Below are 15401 nucleotides of genomic sequence, written 5' to 3'. Positions count from 1 at the left end.
GGCCAACGAACGCGCCGACGCACTTGCTCGAAAACTTGAGCAAAGTGAGGCGGCTCGCAAAAAAGCCGAACTCGCTGCTAGCAAAGCCAAGGCCGAAGCTGATGAAGCCAAGGCGAAAGCTGCTGGTGTTGAGGAACTGCAGAAAAAACTTGAGGATGCTACAGCTGCCTTGGATGAGCACAAAGCTGCGCAAGCTTCTCGTGAAGAAGGAATCCTCAAGCGCCTGAAAACTCAGAGTCGCCGCACTTTCAGTAATTTTGCTGATCCCTTCTATTTTTATGAGAATCGTTGTTTCTTGTCTTTTCACTAATGCTTTGTTTCCTTGACAGCCCAAACAAACCAGGATTTTGATCTGACGAATCCTGTCAATGACCCTGTCCTTGACGCACTTTCCTCTATTGAGATTCATGGATCCGAGATTCGTGAAGGTGTGTCGAATGCTAGCGCAGTGTTGTCGGCATTGTTCCCCTACTTCTTCCCGAAGAAAGAGGAGCCTGCGACTTTCCTCAACCTTGCCAAGATGTTCAATACACCGGAAGACCTTGGACTGAAGATGCGCCAAGAAAATATGAAGGTTGCCGCTGAGAACACTGTCGCGTTGGTTGCTGACAGTCGACAGACTATTGACTGGATGAAAGTTGGCGACACCGAGCAGATAGAGCAATCAAGGTGGAAGTCGCTGATTAAGGCAGCCAAGCCCAACACAAAGAAGATCTTGGCCTATCTCGGGATTAAACCAGCGTCGACTCCTAGCTCGTCAAGGCCGGAGGTCTAGTTGCATGCCTCTGTTTTTCTTTCTATTTCTTTTGCTCTTGTCGCCAAAGTAGTCATTTGGCGACACGTACTTCCTTAGCTTCACTGTAATGCCCTTGTAATTATTCCAAGAGATTAATGAAAACTCTATCTTTGCTTTGTTGTTTGATGTTGTCTTGTTTAAATTTCAGTTGATATTTGATAACTATACTCCATCTTCCGCTCCTTCCAATGTTTCGCCTTCTTCTTCTCGCGCGAGGAGAACTTTTGCTGATACTGCACCTGTCGACGATACCTTGTCGCAAGAACTGGATGAGCTTCGACAGCAACTTCAGTATGCGAAGAAGCAAACACTTGTGATGATGGAGCAATCTCGTAAGTCATCTGAAGCCGAAAAAGTTGCTCTTCAGCAAGCTCGCGAGGCCGTGGCTGCTAAGGAAATTGCTGCTTCCGAGGCTGAAAAGGCGACCACTCGAGAAAATTTCATGCTCGAATTAATGAATGAAGCCAGTGCAGATATGTCGGGTATGCTTGCTTCATCCTCCGATATCTTTCATCTTCATGCTATGTCTCTTAAAGGTTTCCCCTTCGTTGTTTTGATAGGTTCCTTTACTGATGCTGCTGCCGAGGAAGAGAGGGTAAATGCTAGGACGAACCTCCTTGTTAACCTTTCCCTGGACCATGGTTCTTTGTTTTGGGCTACCCCAGGGAGGACCCGACAAATTGTCACATTCCAAGATCGCACCTCTCAAACTCGCGATTTCCTTGACTTCTGTACCAAGACCTTGTCCATGGTTTACAACTCCATGTTTCCTCGGAACGTCCAACCAAAAACTCTCCCTGAATTGATGGAAAGATTCAAGGATGCTGGCAGTATCCATGATTTTGTCAAAGCTCAACTGGTAGCCGGCGCGCATTTGCTCTTATCATGCTCCAGATCTGCCACTCAAATCTTGACCTTACCCAAGTTGTCGCAAAAGTTCATCAAAAGGTACAACGTCGAAGAGTTGGTGTTGACAGGATTAACACGAAGGTTACGCCTATAGCCGAAGAAATGATTGAGGACCTTCTTTGGATGGACGCCGACTTTTTTGCCGATGGCCATTATGCCGATTTTCTTGGTGCTGCTCCTGAAGAAAACAGAGTTACTCTTGATGACATATTGAATCAAGACTAGTTATTTTCCTCTTGTAGATACTTCTTCTTTGTAATCTATGACTATATTGTAAAGCAATCATTATATTTCTCTGTTCGTCTAGCCCCCGAGTGTTTCGGTGACTCTTTACTGTATTTATATATTTGCGAGGTTTTGAACCAAGGCATTTATATATTTATGGCGAATATGAGCCCCCGAGCTTCTTTATTGAGTACCATTTTGTATTTTTATTGACTCACGAGGTATTTGAATACCAAGGCAAGGCTTTTCTTTTGTCGATGAACTATATTGAAATTCGTCGGAGCAAAGACTTTGATCATGTCGATAAAGAAGAAAAGTTATATTGTCACTATCTTTATTATATTGCAGCACCGCGAGCCCGCCTCATTAAAAACCTTCTCCGGCCCCACTCGGTGCCCCGAAAAAGGAAAAGAGTGCGTCTGAAAACTCGCGGGCGTTTCAGTACATTGAAGTTTTGCAAGGACTATATTTCGACTCTAGGCGTAGAACCGCCTGAGTTGCGCCACGTTCCAGGGGTTTGGCTCCTCCACCCCTGTCTTCTTGTCCTTTATCCTGTATGCTCCTCCTCCGATTACTTCCGTGACAATGTAAGGGCCAAGCCATGGTGACTCGAGTTTTTCATGACTTTTTTGCGTGAGCCGGAGAACTAGGTCTCCCACCTGAAAAGATCTTGGCCGCAAACGTCGACTGTGGTAGTTTTTCAAGTCCTGTTGGTATTTGGTTACCCTTGATAGTACTTCGTCTCGAGCTTCGTCGAGTGCGTCGACGTCATCTTCTAGCGCTTTTCTCGACACTTCTTCGTCATATTCCACGACACGTGGAGAGTTGTGCTCTATCTCGATTGGTAATACGTCGCTCTCCATGAACCAGGAAAAACGGAGTTTCCTGTGTTGCTGTGTTTGGTGTTGTTCGGATGCTCCACAACACGCTTGGTAGTTCTTCTGGCCAGGTATGTCGAGCTTTTTCCAGTGGTCCTAACAAGCGCTTCTTGATGCCATTGCAGATTATACCATTGGCTTTCTCGACTTGCCCATTGGTTTGAGGATGTGCAACTGACGCAAAGTGCAACTTGATACCCACCTCTTCGCAATAATCTTTGAATTCGTGGGATGTGAAGTTACTGCCGTTGTCCGTGACGATGCTGTGGGGCACTCCAAATCTGAAGACGAGGCCTTTTATAAATTTTACTGCGGATGCTCCGTCTGGTGAATTTATCGGCTTCGCTTCTATCCACTTTGTAAATTTGTCGACAGCTACTAGCATATACTCCTTTCCTCCTGGCCAGGATTTGTGTAACTTGCCCACCATATCAAGTCCCCATTGAGCAAAGGGCCATGACAATGGTATTGGTGCTAGCTCTGCTGCTGGAGAGTGAGGTTTTGCGGCAAACCTTTGACACGCGTCGCAAGTTCTTACTATGTCCTTGGCGTCCTCGATTGCTGTCAACCAAGAGAATCCTGCCCGAAAGACCTTGGCTGCAATAGCTCGACTACTTGCGTGGTGGCCACATATTCCTTCGTGTACATCCTTCAGAATTATTCTTCCTTCTTCGGGTGTAACACACCTTTGCAAGACGCCTGAAATACTTCGCTTATACAATTCTCCTTTGACCACCGTGAAAGCTTTGGAGCGTCGAATTACTCGTCTTGCCTCAACTGGATCATCGGGTATTTCTTTCCTGAGGATGTATGATATGTACGGCTGCATCCACGGTGTCTGTATCATCATGACCAGGTCCTGATCTTCTTCTTCTTCTTCTTGCTTTTCCTTGGTAGCCCCCGAGGGTTTCTTCTCCTTCTTTTTTGATTTTGTTGATTTGGTGGACCTCTCGGTTATCTCTTCCCAGAATACACCTGGCGGGACTGCAAGGCATTGCGACCCGATGTTTGCAAGAACGTCGGCTTCGTCGTTGCTCAATCTGCTAATATGATTTACTTCGCATCCATCGAACAACTTCTCGAGCTCGTTGTACACCTCCTTGTATGCCATCATGCTATCATTGACTGCGTCACATTGGTTCATGACTTGCTGAGCCACCAACTGTGAGTCGCCAAAATTTTTTAATCGAGTTGCGCCGCAGGCTTTCGCCATCTTCATCCCGTGTATGAGAGCCTCATATTCTGCTTCATTGTTAGATGCGTTAGGGAACGTCATCCGAAGGATGTACTTCAACTTGTCGCCTTCAGGTGATATGAGTACTACTCCTGCGCCGACTCCTTCTAGTCTTTTGGACCCGTCAAAGTTCATGGTCCAGGTTCTCGACAAGTCTGGAGGTCCCGTATTTTGCAACTCCATCCACTCTGCAATGAAGTCCCAAAGACTTGCGACTTGATTGCTTTTCTTTTTTCATACGTGATGTCCCGAGGGGAAAGTTCTATTCCCCAAAGGGAGACACGACCCGTAGCTTCTGGATTGTTCAATATATTTGACAAGGGAGCTTCATTGACCACTATGATCGGATGTGCCGAAAAATAGTGGCGCAATTTTCGTGCTGTTGTGAACACTCCGTATGCTATCTTTTGGTACTGAGGGTACCTTTGTTTTGAGGGTGATAAAACTTCGCTGACGAAGTATACTGGCCTCTGCACGCCGTGGAGTTTTCCTTCTTCTTCCCTTTCAACAACTAGCACCGTGCTCACCACTTGGGGCGTGGCTGCGATATACAGTAGGAGAGGTTCCCTTTCTTTTGGCGCCACCAAAATTGGTGGTGTCGAGATTGTGCGCTTCAAATCCTCGAAAGCTCTGTCGGCTTCTTCGTTCCACTGGAATTTATCTCCTTGCTTTATCAGAGCGTAGAATGGTAACGCTTTTTCTCCCAGCCTAGCGACGAATCTGCTCAAAGCTGCGACTCGCCCCGTTAGCTGTTGTATCTCCTTCAACTTTGTTGGCTTCCTCATTGTCACGATAGCTTGTATTTTATCGGGATTTGCTTCAATCCCTCTTGCTGAGACTAGAAACCCCAGAAGTTCTCCTGCTGGGACGCCAAAGGAACACTTCGTCGGGTTCAGCCAGTAGAATTTGTCGAGGTTATCAAAAGTTTCTTTGAGATCCTCGATCAGTGTTGTCCCCTTTTTTGACGTTATGACGACATCGTCGATGTATACTTGTACGTTTTTTCCGATCTGTGTCGCCAAACACTTCTGCATCATCCTCTGATATGTTGCTCCCGCATTTTTTAAACCAAAGGGCATTGTTCTGTAGCAAAACACGCGTAAGGTGTAATAAACGCGGTGGTTACTGCGTCTGCTTCTTTCGTTCTGATCTGGTTATAAGCAGACTATGCATCCAGGAAGGTCAGACGTTCCCATCCAGCCGTGGAGTCGATAATTTGATCGATCCTCGGGAGGAAAGTGATCCTTTGGACAATGTTTATTGAGACATCGTAAAGTCGACGCACATGCGAAGGACCTTAGTGTTTTTCTTCGGCACCAAAGACAGGATTTGCTACCCATGTGGCTTCGTGAATATCTCTTTGATAAAACCAGCTTCTTGTAGTCGATTGATTTTCGACAGCATGGCTTTGCGGTTTGGTTCAAAAACGCCGTAAAGGTTGTTTAATTGGTCTCGCTAGTGGATCCAAGTTTAGGTGGTGCTCGGCAAGTTCCCTGGTACTCCCGGCATGTCACTGGACACCATGCGAAGATTTTCCAGTGCTCACGGAGGAACTCGACGAGCGCGCTTTCCTATGCGATATCCATGTCGTTTGCGATAGATGTCGTCTTTTTCGGGTCTGTCGGGTGAATCTGCACCTCTTTTGAATTTTTCTCGGGCCTGCAAGGTGCTTCTTTGTTTGGCCTTCCAACGTCTGGGCAAGACGTCGTAATCAGTCATGCTTTTTGACGCCAAGTACTCAGCTTGCATCCCGAAAGTTTCGACAACCGGTGGAAATCCTTGTCGCACTTATCGGCTAAGGCAAAGCTTCCTTTTATCGTGATTGGTCCCTTTGGTCCAGGCATCCTCCACAACAGTATGTATAGTGTGGCACCGCCATAAATCTAGCATATGCTGGTCGTCCCAACAGAGCGTGGTGCATGCGACGGAAAATCCACGACTTCAAATTCGAGCCTCTCGATTCTATAATTTTTTCGGGTCCCAAACTGAACGTCGAGATTGATCTTTCCCAATGGATAACTTGGTTTCTCCGGTGTGATGCCGTGGAACCTTGTGTCTGTTGGTTTCAAGTTTGCTAAGGATATGTTCATCTTCCTCAATGTATCTGCATACATAAGGTTCAAGCTGCTGCCGCCGTCTATGAACACTCGAGAGACATCAAATCCCGCGATAATCCGCGCGAATAAGTGCCGATCGCCCTGGTCGAGGAACTTGCTGCGGATGATCTGCTATTGTGAAGCCGATATCTTGTCCTGACCAATTAAGGTACTCAATCGTTGGTGGAGGCATTTTCTCTGCCATAAACACCTGTCGTGAGATTACTTTACGAGCTCTATTGGACGGCCTTCCCTTCTGAATCATCGACACTGCTCCATTGGAGTTAGGATCAACATAAGGTGGTGGTGCAGGTGCTGCCGCTATTCTGAGCTGATGCCGATTGTCGTCTGTGATCGCGGGAGGAGGCGGCAAGTGAATCTCGCTTCTGGGTTCTCGAGGATTTCTCTGTGCTGCCCGCGCGTTAGCGTTTTCTGCATACCGCAACATTGCCTGAAAATTTCGACAGTCTTTCTGCAAGTGCCCTGACTGTCTTTTACCGTTGCTGTCGAGGAAAAAGTGCATCTGGCACGGTCCATTCATCATCTCTTCAGGGGACACGAAAGGTCTTGGGAACCTAGGCCCGCTATTTTGCCTGCTGCGTGAATCATCCCTGTTATCACCTCGCTGTTCATTGCTTCTCTGGTAATCATCTCTGTTGCTTCCTCCTGTATTTGTCCGAAAACCTGCCGAAATTTGTCCTGAGCGTCGTAGTTCTGTACCGCCGAGGAAATCTTCGCCTCGGTTGATAGTTTCGACCACGGTCCTCCTCTGGCGACCTGTGCCGTTTGTTGTGGACAGCGTCTTCTCCATCTGCCCATTTATTTGCTATCTCCATTAACGCGGATACTGTCTTTGGATTGGTCCTTCCCAAATCCTCGACAAAATCTCCACGCTCGACTCTGCGACAAACGCGTCTATCGCTCTCTCGTCAGATATATTTTCTGCTGAATTTTTGATGATATTCCACCTTTGGATGTACTTTCTCATTGGCTCATCTGGCTTTTGTCGACATGCTCTCAATTCTTCTAACGACGCGGGTTTTTTGCACGTGGATCTGAAGTTCTTGACGAACACATCCTCGAAACTTTCCCACTGTCGATGGACCCTGGAGCGAGTTTCTTTATCCACGATCGTGCGGCTCCACTCAAATGCACCTGAATGCTTTGCATGGCTGTTGCCCTGGTTCCTCCCGTGAGCTTCACTGTCTCCAGGTAGTCGACTAGCCAATCCTCTGGATCTTGAAGGCCATCGAACTTTTTGAAATTGTCGGGTAGCTTGAATCCTGAAGGGACTCGAGTTTTTCGGACTCTCCTCGTGAAGCATGGCAAGCCGCACATATCTTCGTCGTTAAGCTCCGGAGATTGCCGATGATCCCTTCTGCTTTGTCGTGCTCTGTCGACTCTTGCTTGTGCTGCCGTATCTCTTGCTCCACTTTGTCCTTCGTGGCTGCCGCCGTTGCTGCTGCAGTCGTGGACTATTTTGCCTTGCCGTTCCTTCGGGAGGCGTTGAAACGAACGCGGTCCCCATAGCTCCAACTCCTGCTATCGCCATATTGTATAGTGTTTCCCTTGGATCACCTGGAGGTGGTTTAGACGCGAGGATAAAAGCTTGTGTCGCCATATACCCAGCTTCTGGTGTCTTAGGGATAATGTTTCCTCTTGTGTCTATCGACATAAAGGACATGTCGAGGTTTTGAACCAAGTGCTCTCTTTCTGCTTCGGGTATGTGTTGTAACATTGATCTTCCTCTGTTCCGAGCCTCCCTGTGGCTATCACCCGAAGTTCTAGATTGTCGACTCAGATCTGCCCTTCTCCTGCTGGATGCGTGCTGCTTCCTTTCTCCTGTTCAACTCAGTCTGCTTTTTCCAATTCCCTCGCAGCTCGTGCGAGCCTATATTGATATGCTTGCAATTCTTCCGTGTGGCTGTGGTAGCCATTGGTTCTGTGCCGTTCATAGCTCTCGCGGCTCTGTCCCACGCTGCTTGTGAAAGTTGAACTCTATCTCGCGGCTCTGGCCCGACGTATTTGTTGCCCAGGCCTTGTCGCAGATTGGAGGGATCGACGTATGGATTTCCCAGATTATCGAAAGCCTCAGATGTTTCCTCTTGATCTTCAATGGCATAAATCTGATGATACTTTGTACTCAGATCTATGTTGGGTTTGGTGACATCATCGTTTAGATTGATGAAGACCTTGCCCACTGTGATAGATTTGTCGATGAAGTCATAGCTGTCGACATCGCTTGAGCCATCGCTTATATATGAGTCCGCAGATGACTCAAACGACATGTCGTTGAAGATCTTGGCGAGTTTCTCTCTTGTTCTGGTGCTGATGTAGCGTGTCGCCGAAGTTTCTTCTTCTCCTGACTCGGTTGACGACGCATAGCTTGAAAAATCGGAATCGACCTTCGATGATCCCGACGAAATCGGAACCTCGACACGATACGATCCTTCTTTCTCGACGCGAAAGTGAAACCTTCCGAACGTCATCTCTATGGGCTCCGCCAGATACGCATATGCATCCAAACGGGAGGGTGGGTGAGGAACAAAATCGACAAGACCAGCAGCGATCTGTTTACCTCGATCCATTGTGTTGCTTGCAGTTGATGATGTCGAAGATCTTGAACGTGCCATCGAGATCAGATCCTTACGCCTCTAATTCCCACAGACGGCGCCAATTGACAAGGTATCAACTTGTCAATGCCTATGGATTGTAGGCTAGGGTTTAGTTGGAAGTAGAGGGTAAGTAGATCTCGAAGGTTTCAGCCGAAAAGTACTCGACGATTATGAAAACTAGGGTTTGTAGACAATGATTCGGTTCCCTCTTCGTCCCTCGGCTCCCCCTTTATATAGGAGGTGGAGCCGAGGGATTCGTGCTATACAAGTTACATAGTCCGGAACGGTTTCTAACTCATCCCGCCAGATTACAAATAACACTTCCTATTACAACTCTTGACTTTCCTTGATATATCTTGGGCTCCCGAATCTTCTTATTCTTCGGGTAGTGGGCCTTCAGTAAACCCCGGGTACTATCTTCGGCAGGCCCATTTGGGATGCCTATGTCATGTAGTAATTTGCTAAAATGTCTTGGATAATGTGATACTTGGCAATTGTTGTGCTCATGTTTAAGCTCTTGTATCATATATACTTTGCACCTATTAATGAAGAAATACATAGAGCATGTTAAAATTTGGTTTGCATATTTGGTCTCTCTAAGGTCTAGATAATTTCTAGTATTGAGTTTGAACAACAAGGAAGACGGTGTAGAGTCTTATAATGTTTACAATATGTCTTTTATGTGAGTTTTGCTGCACCGTTTCATCCTTGTGTTTGTTTCAAATAACCTTGCTAGCCTAAACCTTGTATCGAGAGGGAATACTTCTCATGCATCCAAAATACTTGAGCCAACCACTATGCCATTTGTGTCCACCATACCTACCTACTACATGGTATTTCTCCGCCATTCCAAAGTAAATTGCTTGAGTGCTACCTTTAAAATTTCTATTTCTCTACCTTTACAATATATAGCTCATGGGACAAATAGCCTAAAAACTATTGTGGTATTGAATATGTACTTATGCACTTTATCTCTTATTAAGTTGCTTGTTGTGCGATAACCATGTTCCTGGGGACGCCATCAACTACTCTTTGTTGAATATCATGTGAGTTGCTATGCATGTTCGTCTTGTCTGAAGTAAGGGAGATTTACCACCTTTATGGTTAGAGCGTGCATATTGTTAGAGAAGAACATTGGGCCGCTAACTAAAGCCATGATCCACGGTGGAAGTTTCAGTTTTGGACATATATCCTCTATCTCATATGAGAAAATTAATTGTTGCTACATACTTATGCATAAAAGAGGAGTCCATTATCTGTTGTCTATGTTGTCCCGGTATGGATGTCTAAGTTGAGAATAATCAATAGCGAGAAATCCGATGCGAGCTTTCTCCTTAGACCTTTGTACAGGCGGCATAGAGGTACCCCTTTGTGACACTTGGTTAAAACATGTGCATTGCGATAATCCCGGTAATCCAAGCTAATTAGGACAAGGTGCGGGCACTATTAGTATACTATGCATGAGGCTTGCAACTTGTAAGATATAATCTACATAACACATATGCTTTATTACTACCGTTGACAAAATTGTTTCTTGTTTTCAAAATCAAAGCTCTAGCACAAATATAGCAATCGATGCTTTCCTCTTTGAAGGACCATTCTTTTACTTTTATTGTTGAGTCAGTTCACCTATTTCTCTCCACCTCAAGAAGCAAACACTTGTGTGAACTGTGCATTGATTCCTACATACTTGCATATTGCACTTGTTATATTACTTTACATTGACAATGTCCATGAGATATACATGTTACAAGTTGAAAGCAACCGCTGAAACTTCATCTTCCTTTGTGTTGCTTCAATACCTCTACTATGAATTATTGCTTTATGAGTTAACTTTTATGCAAGACTTATTGATGCTTGTCTTGAAGTACTATTCATGAAAAGTCTTTGCTATATGATTCATTTGTTTACTCATGTCATATACATTGTTTGGATCGTTGCATTCATTACATATGCTTACAATAGTATGATCAAGGTTATGATGGCATATCACTCCAGAAATTATCTTTGTTTATCGTTTACCTGCTCGGGACGAGTGATACGTCTCCGACGTATCGATAATTTCTTATGTTCCATGCCACATTATTGATGTTATCTACATGTTTTATGCACACTTTATGTCATATTCGTGCATTTTCTGGAACTAACCTATTAACAAGATGCCGAAGTGCCGATTCTTTGTTTTCTGCTGTTTTTGGTTTCAGAAATCCTAGTAACGAAATATTCTCGGAATTGGACGAAATCAACGCCCAGGGTCCTATTTTGCCACGAAGCTTCCAGAAGTCCGAAGAGGAGACGAAGTGGGGCCACGAGGTGCCCAGACCCTAGGGCGGCGCGGCCCCCCCCTTGGCCGCGCGGCCCTGTGGTGTGGGGCCCTCGTGCCGCCTCCTGACCTGCCCTTCCGCCTAATTAAAGCCTCCGTCGCGAAACCCCCAGTACCGAGAGCCACGATACGGAAAACCTTCCAGAGACGCCGCCACCGCCGATCCCATCTCGGGGGATCCAGGAGATCGCCTCCGGCACCCTGCCGGAGAGGGGAATCATCTCCCGGAGGACTCTACGCCGCCATGGTCGCCTCCGGAGTGATGTGTGAGTAGTCTACCCCTGGACTATGGGTCCATAGCAGTAGCTAGATGGTTGTCTTCTCCCCATTGTGCTATCATTGTCGGATCTTGTGAGCTGCCTAACATGATCAAGATCATCTATCTGTAATTCTATATGTTGCGTTTGTTGGGATCCGATGAATAGAGAATACTTGTTATGTTGATTATCAAAGTTATATCTATGTGTTGTTTATGATCTTGCATGCTCTCCGTTACTAGTAGATGCTCTGGCCAAGTAGATGCTTGTAACTCCAAGAGGGAGTATTTATGCTCGATAGTGGGTTCATGCCTGCATTGACACCTGGGACAGTGACAGAAAGTTCTAAGGTTGTGTTGTGCTGTTGCCACTAGGGATAAAACATTGATGCTATGTCTAAGGATGTAGTTGTTGATTACATTACGCACCATACTTAATGCAATTGTCTGTTGCTTTGCAACTTAATACCGGAGGGGTTCGGATGATAACTTTCGAAGGTGGACTTTTTAGGCATAGATGCAGTTGGATGGCGGTCTATGTACTTTGTCGTAATGCCCAATTAAATCTCACTATACTCATCATAATATGTATGTGCATGGTCATGCCCTCTTTATTTGTCAATTGCCCAACTGTAATTTGTTCACCCAACATGCTGTTTATCTTATGGGAGAGACACCTCTAGTGAACTGTGGACCCCGGTCCAATTCTCTATACTGAAATACAATCTACTGCAATACTTGTTCTACTGTTTCACAAACAATCATCTTCCACACAATACGGTTAATCCTTTGTTACAGCAAGCCGGTGAGATTGACAACCTCACTGTTTCGTTGGGGCAAAGTACTTTGGTTGTGTCGTGCAGGTTCCACGTTGGCGCCGGAATCTCTGGTGTTGCGCCGCACTACATCCCGCCGCCATCAACCTTCAACGTGCTTCTTGACTCCTACTGGTTCGATTAAACCTTGGTTTCTTACTGAGGGAAACTTGCCGCTGTGCGCATCACACCTTCCTCTTGGGGTTCCCAACGGACGTGTCAACCACACGCATCAAGCAAATTTCTGGCACCGTTGCCGGGGAGATCAAGACACGCTGCAAGGGGAGTCTCCACTTCTCAATCTCTTTACTTTGTTTTTGTCTTGCTTAGTTTTATTTACTACTTTGTTTGTTGCACTAAATCAAAATACAAAAAAATTAGTTGCTAGTTTTACTTCATTTGTTATCTTGTTCGCTATATCAAAAACACAAAAAAAAATTAGTTACTTGCATTACTTTATCTAGTTTGCTTTATTTACTGTTGCTAAAATGGCCAACCCTGAAAATACTAAGTTGTGTGACTTCACAACCACAAATAATAATGATTTCTTATGCACACCTATTGCTCCACTCGCTACTACAAAGCAGAATTCTTTGAAATTAAACCTGCTTTACTGAATCTTGTTATGCGAGAGCAATTTTCTGGTGTTAGTTCTGATGATGCTGCTGCCCATCTTAATAACTTTGTTGAACTATGTGAAATGCAAAAGTATAAAGATGTAGATGGTGACATTATAAAATTAAAATTGTTCCCTTTCTCATTAAGAGGAAGAGCTAAAGATTGGTTGCTATCTCTGCCTAAGAATAGTATTGATTCATGGACTAAATGCAAGGATGCCTTTATTGGTAGATATTATCCCCCTGCTAAAATTATATCTTTGAGGAGTAGCATAAGGAATTTTAAACAATTGGATACTGAACATGTTGCTCAAGCTTGGGAAAGAATGAAATCTCTGGTTAAAAATTGCCCAACCCATGGACTGACTACTTGGATGATCATCCAAACCTTTTATGCAGGACTGAATTTTTCTTCGCGGAATTTATTGGATTCAGCTGCTGGAGGTACCTTTATGTCCATCACTCTTGGTGAAGCAACAAAGCTTCTTGATAATATGATGATCAACTACTCTGAATGGCACACGGAAAGAGCTCCACAAGGTAAGAAGGTAAATTATGTCGAAGAAACCTCTTCCTTGAGTGATAAGATTGATGCTATTATGTCTATGCTTGTGAATGATAGGACTAATATTGATCCTAATAATGTTCCGTTAGCTTCATTGGTTGCACAAGAAGAACATGTTGATGTAAACTTCATTAAAAATAATAATTTCAACAACAATGCTTACCGGAACAATTCTAGTAACAACTATAGGCCATATCCTTATAATAATGGCAACGGCTATGGTAATTCTTATGGGAATTCTTACAACAATAATAGGAATTCACCCCCTGGACTTGAAGCCATGCTTAAAGAATTTATTAGTACACAAACTGCTTTTAACAAAACTGTTGAAGAAAAGCTTGGGAAAATTGATATACTTGCTTCTAAAGTCGATAGTCTTGCTGCTGATGTTGATCTTTTGAAATCGAAAGTTTTGCCTAATGGAAATCATCATGACAAAATTACTACTACAGCAAATGCCATCCAAGTTAGAATTAATGAGAATATAAGATTAATGGCTGAACTGTGTGCTAGGTGGGATAGAGAAGAAAATGAAAAACCAGCTAAAGAGAAGAATGTAGCTAAAGTTTGGACTATTACCACCACTAGTAATGCTAATGCTACACATGTTGCTGCACCTCCTACTATTAATAATAAAAGAATTGGTGTTAGCAATGTTTCCACTTCTAATGCAAAGCGCGAGAAACTGCCTGAAACTGCTAAAACTGCTGAAACTGCTTGTGATAAAACTGCTGAAATTTTTTCCAACATTGGGGATGATGATCCCATTGCTTTAGATTATAATGGTTTGAATTTTGATGATTGCCACATCTCTGAAGTTATAAAGTTCTTGCAAAAACTTGCTAAAAGTCCTAATGCTAGTGCTATAAATTTGGCTTTCACGCAACATATTACAAAAGCTCTCATAAAAGTTAGAGAAGAGAAACTAGAGCGCGAAGCCTCTATTCCTAGAAAGCTAGAGGATGGTTGGGAGCCCATCATTAAGATGAAGGTTAAAGATTTTGATTGTAATGCTTTATGTGATCTTGGTGCAAGTATTTCCGTTAAGCCTAAGAAAATTTATAATATGCTTGACTTGCCACCGCTGAAAAATTGTTATTTGGATGTTAATCTTGCTGATCATTCTACAAAGAAACCTTTGGGGAAAGTTGATAATGTTCGCATTACCGTTAACAATAACCTTGTCCCCGTTGATTTTGTTGTCTTGGATATTGAATGCAATGCATCTTGTCCCATTATATTGGGAAGACCTTTTCTTCGAACTGTTGGTGCTATCATTGATATGAAGGAAGGTAATATAAAATATCAATTTCCTCTCAAGAAAGGTATGGAACACTTCCCTAGAAAGAGAATGAAGTTACCTTTTGATTCTATTATGAGAACAAATTATGATGTTGACACTTCGTCTCTTGATAATACTTGATACACACTTTCTGCGCCTAGCTGAAAGGCGTTAAAGAAAAGCGCTTGTGGGAGACAACCCATGTTTTACCTACAGTGCTTTGTTTTTATTTTGTGTCTTGGAAGTTGTTTACTACTGTAGCAACCTCTCCTTATCTTAGTTTAGTGTTTTATTGGGCCAAGTAAAGCCGTTGATAGAAAAGTAAGTACTAGATTTGGATTACTGCGCAGTTCCAGATTTCTTTGCTGTCACGAATCTGGGTCTATCTCCCTGTAGGTAGCTCAGAAAATTAAGCCAATTTACGTGCATGATCCTCAGATATGTACGCAACTTTCATTCAATTTGAGAATTTTCATTTGAGCAAGTCTGGTGGCCTAATAAAATTCGTCAATACGAACTGTTCTGTTTTGACAGATTCTGCCTTTTATTTCGCATTGCCTCTTTTGCTATGTTGGATGAATTTCTTTGATCCACTAATGTCCAGTAGCTTTATGCAATGTTCAGAAGTGTTAATAATGATTGTGTCACCTCTGAATATGTTAATTTTTATTGTCACTAACCCTCTAATGAGTTGTTCTAAGTTTGGTGTGGAGGAAGTTTTCAAGGATCAAGAGAGGAGTATGATGCAACATGATCAAGGAGAGTGAAAGCTCTAAGCTTGGGGATGCCC

This window comes from Lolium perenne, chromosome 4 (genome assembly GCF_019359855.2).
Source record: "Lolium perenne isolate Kyuss_39 chromosome 4, Kyuss_2.0, whole genome shotgun sequence".
In the NCBI taxonomy this organism is placed as follows: Eukaryota; Viridiplantae; Streptophyta; class Magnoliopsida; order Poales; family Poaceae; genus Lolium; species Lolium perenne.
The sequence above is the reverse complement of the archived record's forward strand: the minus strand, read 5'-3'. Positions refer to the sequence as shown.